Raw genomic sequence first — 27109 nt, 5'->3', positions numbered from 1 at the left:
AGGCTGCAAATTAAACTAAATACAATTACAGATAACCTAAATTTGAACGATCAGTAGATACTGATATGGGTAGAGCAAACCAAAGACTGCGATTCATTGGCAGAACGCTTAGAAGGCGCATCAGGCCTACTAAAGAGACTGCTTACACCACGCCTGTCCGCCTTATTCTGGAGTATTGCTGTGCGGTGTTGGATCTGCATCAGGTGGGACTGACGGATGACATCGAAAAAGTACAAAGAAGGGCGGATCGTTTTGTATTATCGCGGAATAGGGGAGATAGTGTCACAGAAATGATACGTGAAATGGAGTGGCAGTCATTAAAACAAAAGCGTTTTTCGTTGCGACGGGATCTTCTCACGAAATTTCAATCGCCAGTTTTCTCCTCTGATTGCGAAAACATTCTGTTGGCACCCACCTACATAGGTAGAAATGATTGTCACGATGAAATAAGAGAAATCACGGCTCGCACAGAAAACTCGCACAGAAAACTTTAAGTGCTCGTTTTTCCCGCGTGCCATTCGAGAGTGGAACGGTAGAGAGACAGCTTGAAGGTGGTTCATTGAACCCTCTGCCAAGCACTTTATTGTGAATAGCAGAGTAATCACTCTGAAAAGCTAATCATTTGCATATCACAGCATCTTCTTCGCGTCTGTGGGACGTCATCTTCGTGGTGTAGCAACTTTAATGGCCTGTAGTGTCTCTGAGAACGAGCGTCACTAAGGGGATTGGGATATAGGCAAGACACACCGCACATGTACTTCACGGAGTGCCTACACCTTGCGACCTCTCAGGGGTATACTCAATACAAAAGGACACGTAACGTTGCTGGGAAGCGTCAAGGAACATAGTTTTTTTGATAAGTAGGACGAGAGGACCACGCCATCAGCTCTGACTTCGTTATCAATCTAATGGTACTGGATTCGACGGTACACTTCCCCATCAGGCCCTCTACATATGGAGTGGCTGAATTTTCCCGGAAGACGTCAGTCAGAAAGTCCAACGCGGAAATAATTGTTATTCGAATTAGCTATTGTAGAAAGCAACTTTTGTTTCCATTCTCACTTGTGTGGTTGCTTACTATAAGAGTTGATGCGAATGCCGGTTATTTTCGCGTGGGACTTTCTGATTGATGTCTTTCGGACAAAATCAGTTAGTGTAGACGGCCTGATGATGACGAAGTGTATCGTTGAAACCGGTTGTCAGTAAACTGATAATGAAATCAGAGCTGGCAGTAGTGTTGAAAATTGTAATAAGGAATATTACGTATAACAAAAGTTATTCCCCATGACGCGAATTATCATTCCCACACGTCTGATGCAAGCACTTTGAAACGCCCTGCATATTAAGTATCATTATGAGTTGGAGCAGATCAGCAATTGGCATAATATGTTGATAGTATACGTAACAGCCGGCCGCTGTGACCGACTGTGACTAGGTGCTTTCGTCCAGAACCACACGCCTGCTACGGTCGCAGGTTTGAATCCTGCTGCCCCAATTGATGTGTGTGATTTCCTTAGGTTAGTTAGATTTAAGTAGTTCTAAGTCTACCGAACTATCAATTTAATAAGCCACAGCTGCAAAATACTATCACGAATTCTTCACAGAGGAATGGAAAAACTGGTAGAAGCCGAGCTCGGGGAAGATCGGTTTGGATTCCGTAAAAATGTTGCAACACGTGAGGCAATACTGACCCTATGACTTATCTTAGAAAATAGATTAACGAAAGGTAAACCTACGTTTCTAGCATTTGTAGACTCAGAGAAAGCTTTTGACAATGTTGACTGGAATACTCTCTTTCAAATTCTGAAGGTGGTAGGGGTAAAATACAGGGAGCGAAAGGCTATTTACAATGTGTACAGAAAGCAGATGGCAGTTATAAGAGTGGAGGGGCACGAAAGGGAAGCAGTGATTGGGAAGGTAGTGAGACAGGGCTGTAGCCTCTCCCCAATGTTATTCAATCTGTATATTGAGCAAGCAGTAAAGGAAACAAAAGAAAAATTCGGAGTAGGAATTAAAATTCATGGAGAAGAAATAAAAACTTTGAGGTTCGCCGATGACATAGTAATTCTGTCAGAGACAGCAAAGGACCTGGAAGAGCAGCTGAACGGAATGGACGGTGTCTTGAAAGGAGGGTACAAGATGAACATCAACAAAAGCAAAACGAGTATAATGGAATGTAGTCGAATTAAATCGGGTGATGCTGAAGATATTAGATTAGGAAATGAGACGTTTAAAGTAGTGAATGAGTTTTGCTATTCCGGGTGCAAAATAACTGAGGATGGTCGAAATAGAGGGGTTCAAAATGGTTCAAATGGCTCTGAGCACTATGGGACTCAACTGCTGAGGTCATTAGTCCCCTAGAACTTACAACTAGTTAAACCTAACTAACCTAAGAACATCACAAACATCCATGCCCGAGGCAGGATTCGAACCTGCGACCGTAGCGGTCTTGCGGTTCCAGACTGCAGCGCCTTTAACCGCACGGCCACTTCGGCCGGCAAGTAGAGGGGATATAAAATGTAGACTGGCAACGGCAAGGAAAGCGTTTCTGAAGAAGAGAAATTTGTTAACATCGGGTGTAGAGTTAAGTGTCAGGAAGTCGATTCTGAAACTATTGAAACGTCCCCTTAGAAAAATTATACAAGACTGTGCTTAAACTGACACACAATATTTTTAGCGCAACGCAATCTGACTTTCAAAAATCCCTACACAAGAATGGCCCTGACTAACATTAACCTATATCTTTCACAAATCACTTACCTCACAAAAATCTTCGTTACTCGAACTACTGCAATACAGCGAGCGCCACTACTGTCAGCTAAATAAATGATTCAAACTACGGAAGGTACTAACTACTGATAGGCATAGTTAGCAAATGAAAGATTTTAATAGAGAACAAACAATGTATTTACCTTAATAATGTTGAAAAATCATAATATACATAGCAGTTCATGACATCCAGTCTTACAAATTTCAAAACTCCGCCATTTCTCTCCCCACATCCACCACTGCTGGCGGCTCACCTCCAACTGCACAACGCTACGCGCTGTTCACATCCAGCTGCCCAACACTACAATGGCAGACAACAATGCAAACTAGCCACAGACTGCACACAGTGCAGCCAGTGACTTTCATACAGAACGCTACGTAACGTTGCCAATAAGAAAACGTAAACAGCCTACTTACACTATTTGTATGGAGTGTAGCCATGTATGGAAGTGAAACATGGACGATAAATAGTTTGGACAAGAAGAGAATAGAAGCTTTCGAAATGTGTTGCTTCAGAAGAATGCTGAAGATTAGATGTGTAGATCACATACCTAATGAGGAGGTATTGAAGAGAATTGGGGAGAAGAGAAATTTGTGGCACAGGTTGACTAGAAGAAGGGATCGGTTGGTAAGACACATCCTGAGGCATCAGGGGATCACCAATTTAGTACTGGAGGGCAGCGTGGAGGGTAAAAATCGTAGAGGGAGACCAAGAGATGAATACACTAAAGAGATTCAGAAGGATGTAGGTTGCAGTAGGTACTGGGAGAGGAAGAAGCTTGCACAGGATAGAGTAGCATGGAGAGCTGCATCAAAGCAGTCTCTGGACTGAAGACCACAACAACAACAATTCTAGGGGACTGATGACTTCATATGTTAAGTCCAATAGTGCTTAGAGCCATTTCAACCATACTTTGCAGAAGAAGACTGCATACTAGTAAATAACTTGAATCGCCCCACTAGTCTGAAGAATCTCCTATATGCTGGGATTTAGAGAGCACAGTGTTTGAGTATATGAACGTTAAGGACTCGTTACAGAACGATGTTACACATATTGGTATTTCGTATGTATCGTCAGTACACAAAAGTAAGACACTGAGTAATGTGTAGGTTAGAGTCATAACTCACATGCTCCAAAATAATGAAAATTGAGATGCCGACATATTCTCATATAGCTTTATACATAGAACATAATTCACGGAACAGTTATTCACAATTGGCAGAAGATCCTTGAGAAAACCGGTGTTAAACTTCATGGTTAGTTTCAAAAGTCTTATGATACGCGGGATCTTGTGAGTTTCGTCCCGTACCTCATCTTGACCAATCAACGATTAGCTCATTCGGCGCCATTTTCTTGTATAGTAGTAAATATTGATGCCAATGGAGTGTGTTTTCTGTTCAGTTATTTTGAGGAATATAATTCAATATAGTGGTTGGAATAAAATTGATTTGAGACACAAGTCATGGAAGAAAACGTTTTACCCGTTGGAGAAAGATGAAGGCCAAGGAAACGTTCACAGCATCCAGAAATGACCTTGGAGTGTTTATATCCGTGTTTAAATCTGAAGTAAATGCTCTTACACATCCTGAACTCATCCAACCAAAGAATTCGATCTCTTTAGGGAAAAGGAGGGATGTTGAAAATTTCTGACTGCCCATTATGGGGAAAGCTGGAGAGAAATTGAGGAGCTCAAGTTCTATAAGCATATCATTGATGAGAATACATTGGATCAAACTGATCATGAGCGTGTGTGTGACATGATTCAGGAGGAACTTAATGTTGTGATGTAGACATGGAAGAGTGAAATTATTTTCAGTTTTAGAAGTGAATCTCCTTTAAATTTTCAGTTTTATTTTAGTAGCTTATTTTCTTTTGGGATTTGATAGTTTCTTTCTTGTCAAAGAATGCGTAACAAGTTTGAATTATTTTCCTGATTATAATATTCTACTTTTCTTTGTGATCAATAATTAGTTCTCATGAATGGAAAATTTGTAAATTTCTTTGATCATTAAACTGAAGAAATGTGCAACAGTAGACATTTGTTTTATGAAATTGCAAACGGTATTCCAAACTAGAGAATATCTTTTGTAAACTAACACTAGCAAAGTCCGTAAAAGATGATTAATTGGTATTTATCACGATTAACATCGGAATTTAATATTATATATACACTGTAGAAGAGAATGTTGCTTGCAGTCGGAACCAAAAAGTGTTGCTTATCGAGTCGCAACACGATAGTTCCCGCGAAACCAACATCGTCCAAACAGCTCAGTACCAAAACTCACACGATCCAAAATGGGGATTGTCAAAACTTACATGTTCTATAGCTCATTAACAAAACTCACATGATCCATGTTATAACCTTAAATAATTGTAATTTCTCAATAAGTAAACATAATCTGAAATATACATAATGATTTCTAGACATTGTTGTTGTCAATATATGGGACATGGACACGACGCATGTAAAACACGTTTTTAGTCATTTGTGAAAATTTGTGTTTTTGGAGCATGTGAGTTATGCTTCTAACCTACTCAATTGGAGAACGTTGTGTTTAGGGACAAGCCCGCGGTGAAAAACTGCAAGCGAAAGAGGCGACTTATTGATTTTTTAACGGTCCGGGCACAGCCACATAACTACAGACTAACAAGTGAAACTTGAGGTGTGTACGAATTGGGGGTGATGGACCAGTCGACGTGCAGAGTGCTCGGAGGATGGGGTGCCTCGGGCGGAGCAGGAAGGCTGCAGGAAGGCCGATCGCCGGGGGCCAGAAAAATGTCGGAGCATCGGGCGGCCGGTTATGCGGCGCGCAGAGGCGGGGCAGAGCAAAAAAAAGCGCGGCAAGTGGCGCCGCTGGTCGGTCGTCCGGCGAACCCGCTGCAGCCGGCAGCGGCGGCGGCGGCGGCCCAGTGCGGCGCTGCGCTGGCCTGGCGAGGCGAGGCGATCATTGCGGGTTGCGGGCGGCAGGCGCCCAGCCCCGTCCGGCTGCCTCTCCACTGGGAGGGCGAGCTCTGCAGCGGCGCAGCCCGCAGCGGCCGGGACGCGCCACCCGACGGCAGCTCTCGTACGTGGGCTAGCCACATTTGCAGTGCTTGAAACCATAAACTAAACTCCGACCGAACAGGCTTCGGAGGGCCTAACGGTATCGACCAACGGCCTTCTCATCCTCGACCGGCAGGTTCACTGGACACACATACGGAGGGGCGTGTGATCAGCACACCGCTCTCCCGGTCGTAGTCAGCTTTCGTGACCGGAGCCGCTATTCCTCAATCACGTAGCTCCTCAATTGGTCACACAAGGACTGCGTGCGTTCCGCTTGCCAGCGGCTCTCGGCAGACTTGATCGGTCACTTATCCAAATGCTAACCAAGCCCGACAGCACTTAACAGGATTCTCTAACATATTCTCAGTTCGACTATAATAAATTTCCTTGAGACAGAGAAGTTGCTGTCCATGCATCAGCACGGCTGTAGAAAGCATCGATCTTGCGAAACGCAACTCGCCCTTTTTTTCACATGATATCTTAACAGGATTCTCGAACATATTCTCAGTTCGAATATAATAAATTTCCTTGAGACAGAGAAGTTGCTGTCCATGCATCAGCACGGCTGTAGAAAGCATCGCTCTTGCGAAACGCAACTCGCTCTTTTTTCACATGATATCTTGCGAACCGGCGGATGCCATATTCCTTGACTTCCGGAAAGAGTTTGACTCGGTGCCCCACTGCAGACTCCTAACTGGGGTACGAGCATATGGGATTGGTTCCCAAATATGTGAGTGGCTCGAAGACTTCATAAGTAATAGAACCCAGTACGTTGTCCTCGATGGTGAGGGTTCATCGTAGGTCAGAGTATCATCTGGAGTGCCCCAGGGAATTGTGGTAGGTCCGCTGTTGTTTTCTATCTACATAAATTATCTTTTGAATAGGGTGGATAGCAATGTGCGGGTGTTGCTGATGATGCTGTGGTGTACGGGAAGGTGTCGTCGTTGAGTGACTGTAGGAGGATACAAGATGACTTGGACAGGATTTGTGACTGGTGTAAAGAATGGCAGCTAACTGTAAATATAGATAAATGTAAATTAATGCAGATGAATAGGAAAAAGAATCCTGTAATGTTTCAATATTCCATTTGTAGTGTAGCGCTTGACACAGTCACGTCGATTAAATATTTGGGCGTAACACTGCAGAGCGATATGAAGTGGGACAAGCATGTAATGGCAGTTGTGGGGAAGCCTGATGGTCGTCTTCGGTTCATTGGTAGAATTTTGGGAAGATGTGGTTCATCTGTAAAGGAGAGCGCTTATAAAACACTAATACGACCTATTCTTGAATACTGCTCGAGCGTTTGGGATCCCTATCAGGTCGGATTGAGGGAGGAAATAGAAGAAATTCAGAGGCGGGCTGCTAGATTTGTTACTGCTAGGTTTGATCATCACGCGAGTGTTATGGAAATGCTTCAGGAACTCGCGTGATAGTCTCTAGTGGAAAGGAGGCGTTCTTTTTGTGAGTCGCTACTGAGGAAATTTAGAGAACCAGCGTTTGAGGTGACTGCAGTACAATTTTACTGCCGCCAACTTACATTTCGCGGAAAGACCACAAAGATAAGATAAGAGAGATTAGGGCTCGTACAGAGGCATATAGGCATGTAAGGCGTCAGGCAAATCCAACACCTTCCATAAAAACCCTGACATGATAAGCAAATCCAGTAGTATGTCACATAGCTCCGAATAAATCGTGACATTAAATTATCCAAAGTAATACGAGTAACGAGTGAGCAAATGGAGTACCACAGACTAACACAAGAATGCCTAAATGCATGTCATACCTTCCCACCGTGAGACAGACGCAGTTCCCAGGGGAGAAACGAGAATAGAAGCCGAGAGCAGAACCGTGTTAAGCTGGAAGGCCCTACGATAAGGGACGGACACCCACGTCGCCAGCTAACCGCTAGGACCACACCCCAGCCGCAAGTTTTAGCGTGAGACTATTTCGCGTCTCTGTTACGTCAGGACCACCCCCCAGCCCATGTTAAAAGATAGAGCCCTCCAGAAGAACAGTATAGATCTTACGATGACACAAAAAGGGCCACCCCGACCGCAAGATTAAGTGTGAGACTTTTTCGCGTCTCTGTTACGTCAGGACCACCCCCCCAGCCCGTGTTAAAAGATAGAGCCCTCCAGAAGAACAGTATAGATCTTACGACAACACAAAAAGGGCCACACCACCCCAGCCGCAAGTTTTAGCGAGAGACTTTTTCGCGTCTCTGTTATGTTGCAAACTTTAAAAACATTGCCCCACCACAAAAAGTATAACGTTTCTCATTGGATAGACAGAATTTTTTTGTAGGTGGAGCTTAAGGTTAACATTGAGACCCAGATTGGTCAGACGAAAACACAGCCAGATAGTTGTTTTAAACCAACTTCGGTAAATTGTAGTAAGGAGAAGTTAGGGAGAGTCGCTTCCGAGACGGCGAGGTGAGCAGAGCTGTGCTGCCCGCCGCCTCCTGACGAACACCGACAAGGTAATGAACGCACGCGATGCCGCATAACAGCGCATAAAGCTTCACTCAGAACTGCAGAAGTCTCATCTGTTACACCCACTTTTTGCGTAATACTAGTGTCGATCGTCAATTAAAGCTCATGGTGCTCACATTTGCCACTTGAAGTAAAAATCTGAAACACGATGATTTTTCTGTTGTATAGTTATTGAGAAGCCACATCAGCCACTGTAATTTACGACAAATTAGATAAGTAATTAAAGATAATTGAGGGTCACTGTAGACCATTTTGATAGTTTTCTCTCTTGTGAAACTTAATTTAAACCTAGATTACAGATGTGATATGGCATAGGTCATCCTTCGATTCATTGTAGAACTTGGAAACCCACTCAGGGAATATTCGTTCATATTTTTGTTGAACGCAGTTGGTTTTTACCATCCTGTATTACAACATTTCCTTTTATCAATAGTGCAATTTATAAACGATGTTTTGTGAGTAGAATAAAATTTACAATGGTAAACTTAACTGCTTTTTCGACGGTATTTTACCAGCTAAGTATAAATAGGAAAGCCTTGAACCCCTTCCACTAAATTTAGTTAGTATTAAGATTCTTTTACAGGGAGTGCAGTGGAGATGATGCTGAAATCATTAAGTATTTGGTTATATCATCGCTAGTCTCACTGAAATCTTCTGAATTCTACATGTCATGTGTGGTCTGGCGTCTCCTTATCAGCAACAGGAACCTAGGTTCAAACTAGTCAATTCCCTAAAAACCACGCTCAGAGCGTCGTTGCGCGAAAGTGGTAGGGAGACATGACATAGAACAAACAGACACGACGCAGAATGTTAGAGGCAGTCATTTTTCCCTAGTTCTGTTTGGGAGTGGGACAGGGAGAGAAGATGCTAGTTGTGGTACGAGGTACGCTCCGCCACGCACCGCATGGTGGATTGCGGAGTATGTATGTAGATGTAGATGAACGTCGGTGATCTGACGGGTACCGGTGTTACCAAAGCAGCAAGGCCGTTGGCAACTTTATGTTATCGCTTTGCGAACATAAGAACTAGTGTTATGTCTTTCTCCACACGTTCATCCTTCATTACGACCAATGTACGGTTGAAGTAAATGACTTGGCAGAGATCTTGGTGGGGGAATGCATTTTGGCTGTTCCACATCTAAAATTATCTCGTCATCGTTTTGAGAATAACTGTTACGCAGAACAACGGAAATAGGAAGAACTCAGTGGGTGCTGCAGCATGTGTGACTATCTTGAGCAGAAGGTGCTGGGGCATTCAAAGTAGAGCTAAACCGTCGCTTTGAACAGGACCCCGATACTTCGTCCTTATAGCCTTGCTCAATCTCTCCAGGAGGGTATGCTCCCATGATGGCTTGCCCCCTACGGTTATAAACTCTTAGTACCATACCATGGCAGTCCAAAACGTCACTCTGCGTCACAATGAATTTTTAATGTTTTCATCAGTTCAGTTCCAAGAGCCGTTAAGTACTTTAGAAAGTGCATTTTAACCATCGGCTGTTTTGTAGCTCTTTACACTAATGAAATAATGAGTGCTATCGACATGGGATGTCTAATTGATTCCGTATTTTTACATTTCCAGAAGGCTTTCGACACCGTTCCTCACAAGCGTCTTCTAACCAAACTGCATGCCTATGGAATATCGCCTCAGTTGTGTGACTGGATTCGTGATTTCCTGTCAGATAGGTCAGAGTTCGTGGTAATAGAGGGAAAGTCATCGAATAAAACAGAAGCAATATGAGGCGTTCCCCAAGGAAGTGTTATAGGCCCTTTATTGTTTCTAATCTATTTTCACGATATAAGAGACAGTCTTAATAGCTGTCTTAGATTGTTTGCAAATGATGCTGTCATTTACCCTCTTGTAAAGTCATCAGATGACCAAAACGAATTGCAAAATCTTTTAAATAATATAGCTGTATGGTGCGAAAAGTGGCAATCGACCCTGAATAAATAAAAATGTGAAATGGTTAGTTATTCACGGAAGTAATAAAAGAAATCCACTAAATTTCGATTACGTGATAAGTCACACAAATCTGAAGACTGTAAATTCAACTAAATACTTAGCGATTACAATTACAGATAACCTAAATTGGAACGATCACATAGATAACTTTTTGGGTACAGAAAATCAAAGACTGCGATTCATTGGCAGAACACTTAGAAAGTGCAACAGGTGTACTAAAGAGACTGCTTACACCACGCTTGTCCGCCCTATTCTTAAGTATTGCTGTGCGGTGGGGGATATGCATCAGGTAGGACTGATGGATGACATCGAAAAAGTACAAAGAAGGGCGGCTCGTTTTGTGTTATCGCGAAATAGGGGAGATAGTGCCACAGACAAGATACGTAAATTGGAGTGGCAGTCATTAAAACAAAGGCGTTTTTCTTTGTGACGGGATCTTCTCACGAAATTTCAATCACCAGTTTTCTCATCTGATTGCGGAAACATTCTGTTGGCACCCACCTACATAGGGAGAAATGATCATCACGATAAAGTAAGAGAAATCAGGGCTTGCACAGAAAAATTTAAGTGCTCGTTTTTCCCGCTCGCCGTTCGAGAGTGGAACGGTAGAGAGACAGCTTGAAGGTGGTTCATTGAACTCTCTGCCACCCACTTTACTTTGAATAGCAGAGTAATCACGTAGATGTCGGTGTATTTAACGTGTGTATGTATCATCTTAGGTTTTGGTCATAGACCAGCGTGACTAGATGTGAGGCAAACCAGATAAGATAAAAAGCATATGTAATTTTTAGTGCTTTATCCATCTTCAGCAATTGTAGTCGTAAATATGTAAATAATCACCCTACCAGTTGTATGAAAGAAATTTTGCCGGCTGCGGTGGCGGTGTGGTTCCAGGCGCTGCAGTCCGGAACCGCGGGACTGCTACGGTCGCAGGTTCGAATCCTGCCTCGGGCATGGAGGTGTGTGATGTCCTTAGGTTAGTTAGGTTTAAGTAGTTCTAAGTTCTAGGGGACTGATGACCTAAGATGTTAAGTCCCATAGTGCTCATAGCCATTTTGAAAGAAATTTTGTTTACATAACCGTTTTCAGACACATAGTGGCCTTTCTTCGGAAGGTTATCACCATCTCATTGTCTATGCTTTTAACTGATCTGTTTTACCCTACATCCAGTGATGATTGCCTTTTACCGAAACGGGTATATGATAAATAAATAAAACAGCTGATGGTTAAAATACATTTTCTAAAATGAATTTCTCTCATCATTGGAGCATGCACTGATTAGAAACTTCCTAGAGGTTTAAAACTATGTCCCAGACCCAGAGTCGAACCCAGAACCTGGGCCTTTCGTGGAAAAATGCTCTACCGAACAAGTACGACCCACCTTCACATCTTTACTTCTGCCAGTACCTCTTCTCTTACCTTCCAAACTTCCCAGACGTTCCCTTTCCTTCCAGGTGTGCTAGTCGCACGAGGTACGAAGGAAAACTTGTTCCAGGTGTGGAAGGCAGGAGAAGAGGTACTGGCGGAGCTAAAGCAGTCAGCGTGAATCGTGAGTCGGGCCTGGAGAGCCCAGTCAGTGGAGAACTTCGTCGCGAAAGGCCAGGTTTATGGGTTTGAGACCCGGTCCGGGACACGGTTTTAATCCGCCACGAAGTTTCACTCGGCGTCACCTTGCTCGATGATGGTCGGATTCTCGCCCCTTTCTGAAGTGTTGAATTCTCTTGTTTGTCTTGGTACATCAACAACGTCCTCATCATCCACGTACTGCTTCCTGCAGAGTGCATTCTTCATCGGACCAAACAGATAGAAGTCGGAAGGTGCGAGATCCGAGCTGTAGGATGGATGAGGAATAACAGCCCAATGAAATTTTATGACCTGCTCTCTTGTGCGCTAACTTGTGTGCGGCGTTTCGATGTCATGGAGAAGGACGTTAAGTGGCGACGTACAAGTTCATGTCGTTTCTTCAGTTTTCTGTGAGTAGCACAGTACACTACAGAGTTTATCGTTGCTCCGTGACACAGAGTCCCGGAAGACCGTCGCCATGTCTTTACCGGTTGAGAATACGGCTTTGAGCTTTTTCTTTCTAGGGGAGTTGGTGTGGCGCCATTCCATTGATTGCCAGTTTGTTTCCGGTTCGATATGATGAACCCATGTTTCACTGCCTGCAAGGATGTTTGACAAAATACTGTCGCGATCCTCTCATAACGCGCAAGTAATTCTGCACAGATGATCCATCTTTGCTCTTTATGAGAGGCGGCGAGGAACGCAGCGGGAACACACCTTTGAGTATTAGCGGTTAGCGTTTCTGCCTCTGGATCACGGGGGCCCGGGTTCGATTCCCTGCCGGGTTGAGGATTGTCTCAGCCGGGGAACTGCGTATTTTGTTGTCCTCATCATGTCGTCATCATCATCATAATTCGTGACAGTGGCTAGATTGGATTGTGTAAAAAGTTGGACTGTGTAAAAATTGGGACTTTATGCGGGCGCTGATGACAGGGAAATTGAGTGCCCCACAAACCGACCATCATCATCAGCACTTTTGAGTACCCCAGCTGGTGGTCGAGTGTTTCAGCGCTTCCAACGGAGATGTACAGTTTTGCAGAGAGGTGTTTGATTGTGATCCGTCGATCATCTCGAATGAGAATGTCCGCACGTTCCAACACTGCAGCAGTCACAGTTGTCTGCGGCCAGCCGGCTTGCCAGAGATCGGACAGGTTTGCGCGACCTTGTTGCGGTGATGACAGACGCCTCACCCAACGACTCAACGTGCTTTTGTTCACAGCCAGGTCTCCGTAGGTATTCTACAAGCGCCTATGAGTATCTCCAGTGTTCTGGTTTTCCACAATAAATGGATAAATGATAACTCTTTACTTGGAATGCACCTCTGTTGGAGACAACATTTTGAAGGCTACGTGAAGCGGTGCCACCTATAGGAACTTGACGAAATTGTAAGGGCTGGAATGGGAATATTCCGACATGTTCCATAACAAAGTCGCATTTTTTTTTCAACCGAAATTGTCCGAGAGAAACAAGTATTGCATTATTTACTGAATGCCCCTCGTAATTTGGTAGTCCTAATACTTCTGCAACGTTTCTACTGCTGCCCTTATCCGCCGGTCTTTTCAAATAATTGTAAGCTGTCACGGTATCCAGTGGATGGCGACCGCTGTAGATCAAAATTTTTTACAAGATTTTGATTTTCACATTTTCCGCTATCGCATCGGGTGCATACGAGCTGTAAAACGCTTTCCAGTGAGCGCTTATGTTTAAGTACATGGGTACAAAGGGTAATTAAAAGCAGAACATAACCCTACTGTTTTGTTCGGGTTTATATGACCCGAAATGCTTATAAATTTCGTTTTTTATTATTTAAATATTAAAATAACTTTATGAAATTTGATAACTTTTTCTGAAAATATAACGCCAGTCTGTGGTTAAATAAGTTTTAAAATATATTAAATCATCTGCTCATAAACCTTAAGAGTTACGTAAGTAATGTTCGGGTCAGTGTGACCCGACATAAATATAATTACTCTAAAGTCAAATACTTTCTGGTTGTCTCTTGTTTTATAGCAGTAATAACTTTTATTGTTCATACTTATTCTCAACATTCAACAAGTCAACAAAGGCTCTGCGTTTACGACAATGGATTTGTCATTACGACTTGCCAACTATTCGAATTATCCGTTGTTTTTGCTCAGTTTGCGTATTTTAGCGTCTGTGATCAGTCTGAATCGTGACATTTTGGGGATTACAGCACTGACTGACGCTGAGTTGGAAGAATTTGTAAAATGCTCAATAGAAGAAGGATCATTTTCCGAGTTCGAAGATCGTATCAGTAATGCATATGAGAGCGAGTGTGCTGATGCTATTGGCGACAATCCACAGCCTGTTCAAAGTAGTGTACAAACTTCTATTTCTAAAAACGGGAACATAGAATGGCAGCTGCAACCACCAGCACAACATAGCCGCCTATGTCCTTCGAACGTCATCAGGTATGCAAGCAGCAGAACAAGTGATCTAAAAAGTTTATTTGAAGTATTATTTTATACAACACTTCAGAATGAAATAGTGGAGATGTCAAATATTGAGGCGCAACGAGTTTATGGTAAACAATGGTCAAACATTGATGACTCTCTTTTTCGCCCATACTTAGGACTGCTATTCCTTGCGGGTATATATCACTCACATTGGAAATCTTTAAAAATTTTGTGGGATAAGGGTACTGGGCGGAACGTATTTCGACCAACCATGTCCCTTGAAACATTCTATAAAATATTGCGCGTCTTGCGATTCGATAAGAAATTCTTAAAAGAGAAAAGACGACGTGCTGATAACCTCGCTGCACTTCGCAGTGTTTGGGAAAAGTGGTTAGTAATCCAGGGGAAAATGTGACCGTCGACGAGAAGCTGGCAGCATTTAGAGGCCGCTGTCGATTCAAGCAGTGCATCCCAAGCAAATTGGCCAAATATGGGATCAAGGTATGGACTCTGTGTGGCAGAAAATCTTCATATGTACTGAAAGCCCAAATTTATTTAGGAAAGGAGAGTGGAGCGGCACCAGAAAAATCAGGGAATGAGGGCAGTTCCTTATCTTACATCTGATTTGCGAGGTCCAAATGTACGACAATTTGGGACAGTTGCTCCTGAAAAGGAAATTGACAATGTTAGGAGCCATATTGAAAAATAAACTAAAGCTTCCACAATATATGACCAAAAAGGAGGTTCATAGCTCTTCATTTTACTTCACAAATGACACTACGGTGGTCAATTATATTACTAAGAGAAATAAGAATGTTGTACTAATGAGCACTCTCCACCATGGTAGGGCAATAAGTGACAGGACTATTAGAAGCTAAAAATGATTTTACATTATAATTCAGCCAAAGGGGGTGTAGACACATTCAATCTGCTAACAGGTCCATATACATGCAAACTAAATATCCGTAGATGGCCCATGATAGTTTTTTATAATGTTCTTGATGTTGCTGTTTATATCGCATATGTCTTGCGGACTGCGATTGACTGTAACTAGAATGCAGGAAAATTGACTATTTTTGGAGGAACTTGGAAATTCACTGGTTGCAGAGCACATTGCATCAAGGGAGCATTTTCCAAGAACAAAAAATTCTTTGAGAATGATCAGGAGCACCCAAAACCCTGAAGGGGTAGCAGGTGCGTCTAAATCAGTAACAACAAGAAACTCTTTCACGGCTGAAGGCTTCCAAACAAGAAATCTTAACAAATCAACACGATAATAATCCAATTAAGATAGCAATAAAATAATAAAAAAAATCACAGCAAAGTAGATATAACATGCACATGCTGTTAAGCTCTGTCCTTCAAGCAATGACAATAAAACAAACATGTTATGTGGAACGTGTAAGAAAGGTGTTTGCAAAAGACACGTACCTACTTGTGTCAAAACTGCAGTAAATAAGAAGGAGAAAAAGTGATACGTGCAGATGGGCAGATGGTTATTGAGGATCACTCTTTGGTAAAAATGTCTGTTTTCCTAATATTCCCTGCATTAATATTAAAATAATGAATTTTCTTTAGTGAAGTTCTGGTTATTTATATTGCTAATATCGCTATGATCATTAACAACATATTGTAATATAACAACAATGTCGATGGCTTACAACTGTACGAAAAATACTGAGCCGTGCGTGTCTCATGTTCCCGCCATCATGTATTTTACACCCTGTTTTAACGTACTTCCACATCACTACGTTAATTTTAATTACTACTGTCACTGAGTTGCTGCTTTGCCTGACCGTTAGCGGCGTTAGCAGTGCCTATCGATATTTGCCCTCTCGTAGTATCTTTGCTCGACTGCTATTACTTCCCAGTGGTTGTCTGTCGCAAGCCAGTCGGGATTGCGAGTTCGGTCTGCCAGTCAGTTGGAACGTGTCTGGAGCGCAGTCCGGACCTGTCAGTCGGGGAGTTGCAATGCGGCACTAGTGGAGTCGGGTTGGAGCAGCACAGAGGTGTCTGCGTCGACGTGGCTCGTCCGACTATTGCCGCCTCGCATCACTTGACTGGGCCACGGTCTTGGTGGATCGTCTGCCGGTCGTCCTACCAGATGTGTGTGTGTGTGTGTGTGTGTGTGTGTGTGTGTGTGTGCATTGACTCCCGTTTTGTCTTCGTGTGTGCTTAGGGACTGTTGGGTATTGTTCAGGTCTCTGTGCAAGTGCTTGTCAGGTTGTGTGTGTAGTCAGCGTTATTCCCATTGACGACTATTTTAGATGTTGCCGGCATTCTGAGCGAGTCGGTCGGTTGCTGCGGACGAGGGAAGTTATCTCCGCGCGGTACAGTCGGCTGGGTTCGCTGGCCGTCCCTGCGCAGTGTCGGAGCGTGTGTGGAGCTGTCCGATTGCTACGAGCTTCGTCGTTCACCGACACAGGACATCAAAGTTGAGTTGTGGTTTCAATTACCCAAGCTACGTCCATTCATGCTGTGGTGGTTCGTTCGGTGGTTTGCTGTTGGGGTGGTTGCCCTGTGAGCAACACCGAGTGTTTCTGCTGCTGAAATTTAGCCGCCATGCGGTGCAATTAATTATTTTGGTTGACTACAGTTCGAGTGCACCAGTGGAATTTTCTGCCTAGTGGCCGTTAGTGTTCCGGTTACCTGCCCTGGTCACTAACGTAATTTCAGGCAGCGTCCTTTCCTCACCTGTTGTCGCTGTCCAACATGGTGTGTAAGTTTGGCAGCTAATGCATACTTGATTGTGGATTATCACGTTTGTAACCTTTTGTGTTTGAGTTCTCATGTTCTGATTGATGGGAAGGAGGTCGTTGTGCTGGTCGGTCCGTGGCTGTCCCCTGGTTGGGTTCCGACAAATGAAGTGTAGTTGGGCTCACCATCGTTCTCACCTAAGTGAACGAGGGCAGACAGATTTCCCTGGAGGCTTCTGAGCGCCACCGGTGTTTAATTATCTCTTTTCAGCTGATTAAAATTTAAGGTTTATGGTTATTTTGTCTTTTTTCTTAAAAATTTTGCAAAATTAATTCTTTAATTTATCTTTCAAGCTTAAAAATTTCATCCTTCTGCTTTTAAAAGATTATGGTCATATATTTTAAAATTTTGAAACTTAATTGTGGCCTTCAGCCTTTGGTATTGCACCTTGCATATGCTTGTTATATCTACTTTGCTGTGATTTTTTTATTATTTTATTGCTATCGTAATTGGATTATTATCTTGTTGATTTGTTAAGATTTCTTGTTTGGAGGCCTTCAGCCGTGAAAGAGTTGCATTCAGTAAAGGTCCGGCTGCTTGCCGCTTTGGTTGTAAAAGTGTTATTAAATTACAATAATTACAATTAGAAGGTGAAACTGACCCCAACCTTATTTGGCCCTTTCCACAATCCTCATTACCTGTTTTGCCCAGCGGCTTTAGCGGGCGTATCAAATGCGTGTGAGTAGAAGTTGTTTTTTCAGCATTTTATTATGTAGGGTCATATTGGCCCTAACAGTATGCGTGAATTACTAATGGGCCAAACTGCTGAGGTCATTGGTCCTTAGAATTATACACTATTTAAACTATCTTGTGCTGAAAACACACACACACACACACACACACACACACCCATGCACGAGGGAGGACTCGAACCTCCGTCTGGAGCGGCCGCGCTGTCCGTGACAAAGCGCCAAGACCGCGCGGCCACTCCGCGCGGCCCGAACAGTACATCTGTGTAGTAAAAGTGAACAGAACAACAGGAATACACAAAGATTTGTTTTCATTGCCACAACCTGCGTCAATACCAGTCCTTGTAAATTCAAAGAGCAGCATGTCGGAGATATTTCTAAAATATAGAATATATGGATTAGGATGTACATCTATATAGTAGCTTCTTTTTCGCAGTACACGCCAGTGTAACATAATATGAAAATGTATGTATTTATGTTCCATATCTCCTCCTAAAGCACTGGACCGATTTCAACCAAACTTTGTACATTTATTCCTTACTGTCGGGCAACAATTGCTGTGGAGGTAATAACCACCTAACTACCATACTTCAGGAGATAAGACGTCATGAACAGTGAGATGCATGAAAAACTGACGCATCATGCATTACCTTTACATTTATTAGTTCCGTCCCCCTAATTCTATTCGCAATAAATTTCGCAAACAGTATCCAGTACGCTGCAAGAGTGTAGCCTATCATGTTACCAATTCAAGAGATACGACGTCATAAGCATTTAGAGGAGTGAAAATTGCCGCTTAGTCAAATTCTCCGTTGGCGTTTTGTCCATCTACTATATGTAGCTGCACATTACTTTTGTATTTAATTTTATCAGTGGAGGACAGTGGTTCAAATATCTGGCTTCTTGGCTTCTAGGTTAAGCGGATGCAACGATTTTTTAGAAATCGCACGAAGTTTTTTAGCGATGCGTTTCTTTTTCGTATCAGTTTATATAAAGCTGCATGTTACGCCTCCACAATTACTTATTAACCAGCGTCTGATCCAAATCACATAGCATTAAGACGAGCCTAAATGTTTTCCTGTTATCATCAGCGTAGCATCACCGTCGGTTTATCAACCTGTCTCCCACTCATCCAGCAACGAACCAGGGTCTTCGTCACATTTTCAACACTGTTCCCGCTTTCGGTTCCCCTGTCTGTCTCGGTTTCATTTCTTCAGTATTTTCTGCTTTATCCTATTATATCCGGTGACTGTTCCTCGATCCACTTAACTCCTTCTCTACAGGGTGTTTCCGTAAGAGCGTGCAAAAATGAGACTGGGCACAGAGAATGCTCCTTTGAACAATTTGAGGTAGGGAACCTGGGGTCGGAGAAGGAGCTTAAGGAGATATGGAAGTAAATTTGCCTACCGATTTGTCTAGCATTACTGTTTTCCAGCTTATTTACAACTAACATGTGAACAAATTTACACGTACTGTGCTGTTTACTAACATATACATTCTTTATTTCCCGCAATGAAACATGGAGGACGAGCCTGATTACTAGGAAGTCATGATGCTAGTTTTTTTTTTGTAACATCCACGTGATAAATTTTTGGCTACAGTGTGACGAGAGGAAATTATGCCTCTAGCAGTTATAAACATTGTCTATTCGATATATGAAAAATAGTGAATTATGTATTTATATAATCTTCTATGATGTAACTGGACATATCGACGTGTATCACACAAAGACAATGATAACTGTAAATTCCTTTTATGATCTGCGTTTGTCTTCCTTTGTTTTTACCTTTTGTTGGATGGCTTTTGTAGGTTTAGCACGCAAGACGCATATCAAACTGAGGTCTGTTAAGAAATTGTAATTATTTGTTAATTATTACTTGAAAATAGAGTTCATTATTATTATAAACATGAGTGAATAATTATTTGTAACTGTAATTCCTCTCTCAGTAAGCATTATCTGTGTTAATTGTTTCTTTCCGCTGCACGGAGCGCAGCCATTGATGACAGCAATTTGTATCGCGTTTTTGTCTGTGTTTTCCTTAGAAACAAATCAAATGTTTGCTTGATGAAGTCTAAATAGTGCACAATACGAAAGTAGAGTTTCTGTAAAGTTCAATAAGCATTTAAAATACTTATTTGCTCTAACAATAGAAAGTCTCTATCAATTGTCTGCCGCCATCTTCACAATTATCACAGCGGCAAATTCAAATTACGCAACTCTGCAGACATAAATGCTGAACGTAATACAAATGTGAAAAATAAATGTGCACCGGTGGTCCCGAACTCATTTTAATGAAAATAATTCGAATCAGATTGGTTCTTTAAAAACAGTGCTCATAGCACGATCGTTATAACAAACTTTTCTAGCTGATGTATGGAGCCGAAATTAATTACGCACGAGTTGCGAAGAATATTGTTTCAGGTAACATGTCAGTGTTGTGCGCGGCTGATATTCGATGGTTTAATGATCATTTTGCTCAAGATAACTGCTTCCATCTTAATCAATAGTTGTATAGAATCTGTTGTATGAACTGTGATTTAGTGACACTTACACAACTTACAGACAACACTTTAACACGACGTTAACTTGGAGTTATTTAGCAACTTGACCAAATCTTTAGCCGGGAAAAATATTATTTAGTAATTATTCAATGTAATAAAATAAAATTATCGTTTCCATTTACAAATTAGTTAATTACCAAACCACTGAATACCAACAGCGAACGCCACAATGTGTACAAATTTACACGTACTGTGCTGTTTACTAACATATACATCCTTTATTTCCTGCAATGAAACATGGAGGACGAGCCTGATTACTAGGAAGTCATGATGCAAGTTTTTTTACTTGAGGTTCGTGCAAAGAGTTCTACTTGAGTTTTTGGAGAAGGTACCCATGGCTGTTCGTGAGAGGATGTGGATACAACATGACGGTACACCGCCTCACTTCAGTGTGCATCTCTGCAACCATCTCAGTGCTGTATTTCCTGGTTGCTAGATTGGAAGTCTTATTCCATGGCCTGCGAGTTCACCAGACGTGACTCCCCTTGACGGCCATATCTAAAGTCTTTTGTTCAAATGGTTCAAATGGCTCTGAGCACTATGGGACTTAACATCTGAGGTCATCAGTCCCCTTGAATTTAGAACTACTTAAACCTAACTAACCTAAGGACATCACACACTTCCACGTCAGAGGCAGGATTCGAACCTGCGACCGTAGCGGTCGCGCGGTTCCAGACTGAAGCGCCTAGAACCGCTCGGCCACACCGGCTGGCCATCCTGGTAACAGCGTGGTGCTCGGTATTATGTCCTAAGACGTCTTCAGTATAACTGGATGTTCTTCTGTATGTGTCGCAACCTCAGTGCCTTAACTTGCAGTGTTCCACTGCGTGTTACGTGTCACGTTTTAGGACTAAAGGCGGTGGCTACCCTCATCGAGCGTGAGTGTCGGTTAATTCGAAAGGCCGAGCTGTCCGGCGAAGATTAACGCCGCTCGCGCACAGCCAGACGGTGCACGGCCTGCAAGGCGATCCGGTCCGGCGGCCGTCCGAAGGTGGTCGGGTGTGGCGGCTTCCGGCAGAGGCGAAGGCCGCAGCGGAGGCAGCGCGCCCTCTGCCCTCGCAGCGCCGATAGCCAGGGCCCGGCTGAGTCCCACCGTGTCCTAACGCGGCCGCGTCACGCCGGCTGCAGCCGCAGAGCAAGGCTTGCGCGCAACGTATCCGTGGTGTCCCTTATTTCGACCGCTTTCCATTACCTTACCTACATTCACGCTGTTGGCTACTAATACTGCAACACGATTAATCTGGCATGCAATAAACGTCAAACTGGACAGGAATGTACACTACTGGCCGTTAAAATTGCTACACTAAGAAGAAATGCAGATGATAAACGGGTATTCATTGGACAAATATCTTATACTAGAACTGGTATGTGATTACATTTGCACGAAATTTGGGTGCATAGATCCTGAGAAATACAGGGTGTTTCAAAAATGACCGGTATATTTGAAGCGGTAATAAAAACTAAACGAGCAGCGATAGAAATACACCGTTTGTTGCAATATGCTTGGGACAACAGTACATTTTCAGGCGGACAAACTTTCGAAATTACAGTAGTTACAATTTTCAACAACAGATGGCGCTGCAAGTGATGTGAAAGATATAGAAGACAACGCAGTCTGTGGGTGCGCCATTCTGTACGTCGTCTTTCTGCTGTAAGCGTGTGCTGTTCACAAGGTGCAAGTGTGCTGTTGACAACATGGTTTATTCCTTAGAACAGAGGATTTTTCTGGTGTTGGAATTCCACCGCCTAGAACACGGTGTTGTTGCAACAAGACGAAGTTTTCAACGGAGGTTTAATGTAACCAAAGGACCGAAAAGCGATACAATAAAGGATCTGTTTGAAAAATTTCAACGGGCTGGGAACGTGACGGATGAACGTGCTGGAAAGGTAGGGCGACCGCGTACGGCAACCACAGAGGGCAACGCGCAGCTAGTGCAGCAGGTGATCCAACAGTGGCCTCGGGTTTCCGTTCGCCGTGTTGCAGCTGCGGTCCAAATGACGCCAACGTCCACGTATCGTCACATGCGGCAGAGTTTACACCTCTATCCATAGAAAATTCAAACGCGGCAACCCCTCAGCGCCGCTACCATTGCTGCACGAGTGACATTCGCTAACGATATAGTGCACAGGATTGATGACGGCGATATGCATGTGGGCAGCATTTGGTTTACTGACGAAGCTTATTTTTACCTGGACGGCTTCGTCAATAAACAGAACTGGCGCATATGGGGAACCGAAAAGCCCCATGTTGCAGTCCCATCGTCCCTGCATCCTCAAAAAGTACTGGTCTGGGCCGCCATTTCTTCCAAAGGAATCATTGGCCCATTTTTCAGATCCGAAACGATTACTGCGTCACGCTATCTGGACATTCTTCGTGAATTTGTGGCGGTACAAACTGCCTTAGACGACACTGCGAACACCTCGTGGTTTATGCAAGATGGTGCCCGGCCACATCGCACGGCCGACGTCTTTAATTTCCTGAATGAATATTTCGATGATCGTGTGATTGCTTTGGGCTATCCGAAACATACAGGAGGCGGCGTGGTTTGGCCTCCCTATTCGCCAGACATGAACCCCTGTGACTTCTTTCTGTGGGGACACTTGAAAGACCAGATGTACCGCCAGAATCCAGAAACAATTGAACAGCTGAAGCAGTACATCTCATCTGCATGTGAAGCCATTCCGCCATACACGTTGTCAAAGGTTTCGGGTAATTTCATTCAGAGACTACGCCATATTATTGCTACGCATGGTGGATATGTGGAAAATATCGTACTACAGAGTGTCCCAGACCGCAGCCCCATCTGTTGTTGACAATTGTAACTACTGTAATTTCGAAAGTTTGTCTGCCTGAAAATGTACTGTTGTCCCAAGCATATTGCAACAAACGGTGTATTTCTATCGCTGCTCGTTTAGTTTTTATTACCGTTTCAAATATACCGGTCATTTTTGAAACACCCTGTAAGTACCCAGAACAACCACCTCTGGCCGTAATAACGGTAGCTATGGTACAACATAGCACAACTGTTACTTACTGTTCGGTTGCACTAGAAATTTAAAAATGGTTCAAATAGTTCTAGGGACTAAGGGACTTAACAACTGAGGTCATCAGTCCCCTAGACTTAGAACTATTTAAACCTAACTAACCTAAGGACAACACACACATCCATGCCCGACGCAGGATTCGAACCTGCGACCGTAGCAGCAGCGCGGTTCCGGACTGTAGTGCCTAGACTAGAAATTTAAAAAAAAAGTGTCTCGTGCGATGGTACCGATCAAAACTAGGAAAACTACTGGTATTTCCAGCGGCAGACCTGCGATTTTCTCTTTCCCACTCCCGCAATACATCAGTTAGTTGCATTGCAGGATTGAAGCAATGTTAAGCATTTTTATTACAAAATTAAAAAAAAAGAAAAACAATAGGACAGGTGCGATCAGGTCTCGCGCTCTGAGAGCACCGTATAAATTTGATTATGTAAATAGATATTTTAGCTATGGATTTTGATGAGTATCAAAATGCGTGACATAAATGGCTGCACCTTTTCACTGGACAGACTTCGAAGCTTAAATTTATTCTACGTCCAGGGGCCTTATACCTTAGTATTTGACATAAATTTCAATTTGATTCTACTACCCGGCCGCGCGGGATTAGCCGAGCGGTCTAAAGCGCTGCAGTCATGGACTTTGCGGCTGGTCTACATCTACATCTACTTCTACATCTACATGATTACTCTGCAATTCACATTTAAGTGCTTGGCAGAGGGTTCATCGAACCACAGTTATACTATCTCTCTACCATTCCACTCCCGAACAGCGCGCGGGAAAAACGAACACCTAAACCTTTCCGTGCGAGCTGCGATTTCTCTTATTTTATTTTGATGATCATTCTGAAATTTCGTAAGCAGATCTCGCCACGACGAAAAACCTCTTTGCTTTACTGACTTCCATCCCAACTCGCGTATCATATCGGCCACACTCTCTCCCCTATTACGAGATAATACAAAACGAGCTTCCCTTTTTTGCACCCTTTCGATGTCCTCCGTCAATCCCACCTGGTAAGGATCCCACACCGCGTAGCAATATTCTAACAGAGGACGAACGAGTGTAGTGTAAGCTGTCTCTTTAGTGGACTTGTTGCATCTTCTAAGTGTCCTGCCAATGAAACGCAACCTTTGGCTCGCCTTCCCCACAATATTATCTATGTGGTCTTTCCAACTGAAGTTGTTCGTAATTTTAACACCTAGGTACTTAGTTGAATTGACAGCCTTGAGAATTGTACTATTTATCGAGTAATCGAATTCCAACGGATTTCTTTTGGAACTCATGTGGATCACCTCCCCGGCGGAGGTTCGAGTCCTCCCTCGGGCATGGGTGTATGTGCTTGTCCTTAGGATAATTTACGTTAAGTGGTGTGTAAGCTTAGGGACTGATGACCTTAGCAGTTAAGTCCCATAAGATTTCACACACATTTGAACATTTTTTTGTACTACTACCTGTCCCTGAGAAAAAGGAGCCTTAACAGACGGAGAGACAGATGGACAAAGAAGTGCTCACTTAAGGGCTCCATTTTTACTGTCATTGAAAATACGGGAAGACATTAACGAATTTTCTTCAGATTCAAAAGTATAAATCTTATGTCAAACTTTTGACATAAAACATTACTTAAAATTAAGAAAATAAACAAAAGCAATATAATGCGGATTCTTCAAAAGTTTCAGCAAAGAAAAAATTGAATGGATAATTTGTTACAGGTTTCCGTGTTGAATACCGAGATGTGAGTGTACTATAGAGTACCTAATTATTAATAAAATGAATTTGTTTCCTATTATTTTCTGTTATGTGATGTTATTATTTGAAAATGTTAAATGCTGAATTAATATTACGAAAAAAATGAGGCACAGAACCATAAAAGAGAGGTAAATAATTATCTTAACCACCATAAAGGTGACGAAAAAGTGTTGAGAAAGGGAAGTATATAACAATGAATTCCTGTTTCAAGTAATTTTGTTCTGTAGCTATGTTTAAGCTGGCGATAACATTTTAGTTTTGTACTAAACACGCACCAACAAGTGTGGTCTATCGACTTCACCATTTTTCCGTAGCATGATTTTGTTCTGCTTGTCTCTTTCTGGTTTTCTTGTCAGTTTTTGGTACGGAACTGGAGCCGAATGTATGAGTCTGTCTGTACTCTCCTCAAGTTACTCAAACGTTAGGGTGAGCCGAGATTAAAAGAGAGAAGCGAATGAGAACTCTTGGGCGCATTTGTCGTTCCCATAGCGAAAAGGTCTTCCTAACTGCTCTATCTGATCACACGTATCCGAAAATCCCTCTGTAATTCGGAACTGACCACTAGATGTTAGAAGAGGTGGACCCGCCAGTATAAAAGAATGTGAGAAGTGTCAGCAGAGAACACTGTGTCGCAGTCAGTAGAGCTCTGTGGCTTCAAATGCGGATGTCACCAGAGTAACAATACATCAGGGAAATTTCCGTCCTTCAAGAGCTGTCCGACTGTTAATGATGCGATTGTGAACTGGAAACCCGAAAGGACGTCCACAACTAAACTAACAAGGAGAGGGCACAACGTTGGGATCACAGATTTACTTCAAACATTGTACAGTTTTAGTAGACCATTAAAACAACACAATGTGCAAGTAGTAAAGTGCACTACTCTGGCAATTCCGAGAAAATAACAAGAGAAGTTGTACGCGACTGTAAAGGACATATCTGCGCTTAGACTCAGGTTGGTAAGAATTGTAGGTGATGCCGGCACGATAGCTCAGCGTGTTCGATCAGAGGGTTAGCTACCCTCTGTAACAAAAAAAAACTGAGTGAACGGATCAACGAAGAACCTAAACGTGTAATCGACGTCCGCCACGAACAAATTGAACCGATAGTATCGGGTGGTGTTGGCTCCCCTTCATTTTTTTCCTTCAGCAGCACAGGTCACCGAATATGGTTGAGGGTAAGCTTCCACAAGTCGACTGGCGTGCCGTCGGGCGATCGGTGTACGCTCCTTATCTTGACGCTGACGTCCAGTCTGCATGCTCCTTACTGTCAATGGGAAGCAAGTATGCCGGTCACGCCTTCACGGGATTCACCTCGCAGACACCCCGTTGTGTGTCGACTGTGATGTTATGGACACAGACGAGCAACGGCTGGTGTGCAGATCGGTGAGACGTCTTATGGTTCTTGGTGCGACAGATGTTGTCCCTAATTACCTGTGCCGCACGGGTTAGCCGTACCGTTTAAGGCGTCTTGTCACGGTTCGCGCGGCTCCTCCCGTCCGAGTTTCGAATCCTCCCTCGGGCATGTGTGTGTGTGTGTGTGTGTGTGTGTGTGTGTGTGTGTGTGTGTTTTGTCCTTAGCGTAAGTTACAAGGCGTACAACTTTGCATCCGCCTTTGTTTCCCCAACATTTGAGGCTTTAATGAAACAAATTGGTTACACATGTACCATTCAAAGTATTTTCCATCGCTGGCCACTGCTTTCTCCCATCTTCAGGGCAGTATACGAATCCCGTGTCGAAAACATCTTTTGAAGCGATCCAAGTATCGATCCAATTTGTGACTTCTTCATGAGATCGGAAGCGTTGGTCAGGCAGGCCATGCGCCATTGATCTAAACAGATGATAGTCAGAGGGAGCAATGTCTGGAGAATACAGACTTCCCATTTTAACGTTTCCAAGTACGTTTTGACCTCTTTTGAAACGTGACGTCGAGCGTTGTCGTGCTGAAAAATCACTTTATCGTGCCTCTCGCTGTATTGCGGTCGTTTAATGCTCTGCTCAATCGCATTACCTGCGTTCGATGACGAGCACCTGTGATTGTTTCACTTGGTTTTAACACCTTATAGTACACG

The sequence above is a fragment of the Schistocerca serialis genome, chromosome 4, assembly GCF_023864345.2.
Source record: "Schistocerca serialis cubense isolate TAMUIC-IGC-003099 chromosome 4, iqSchSeri2.2, whole genome shotgun sequence".
NCBI lineage: Eukaryota > Metazoa > Arthropoda > Insecta > Orthoptera > Acrididae > Schistocerca > Schistocerca serialis.
This window is presented reverse-complemented; position numbering follows the sequence as displayed.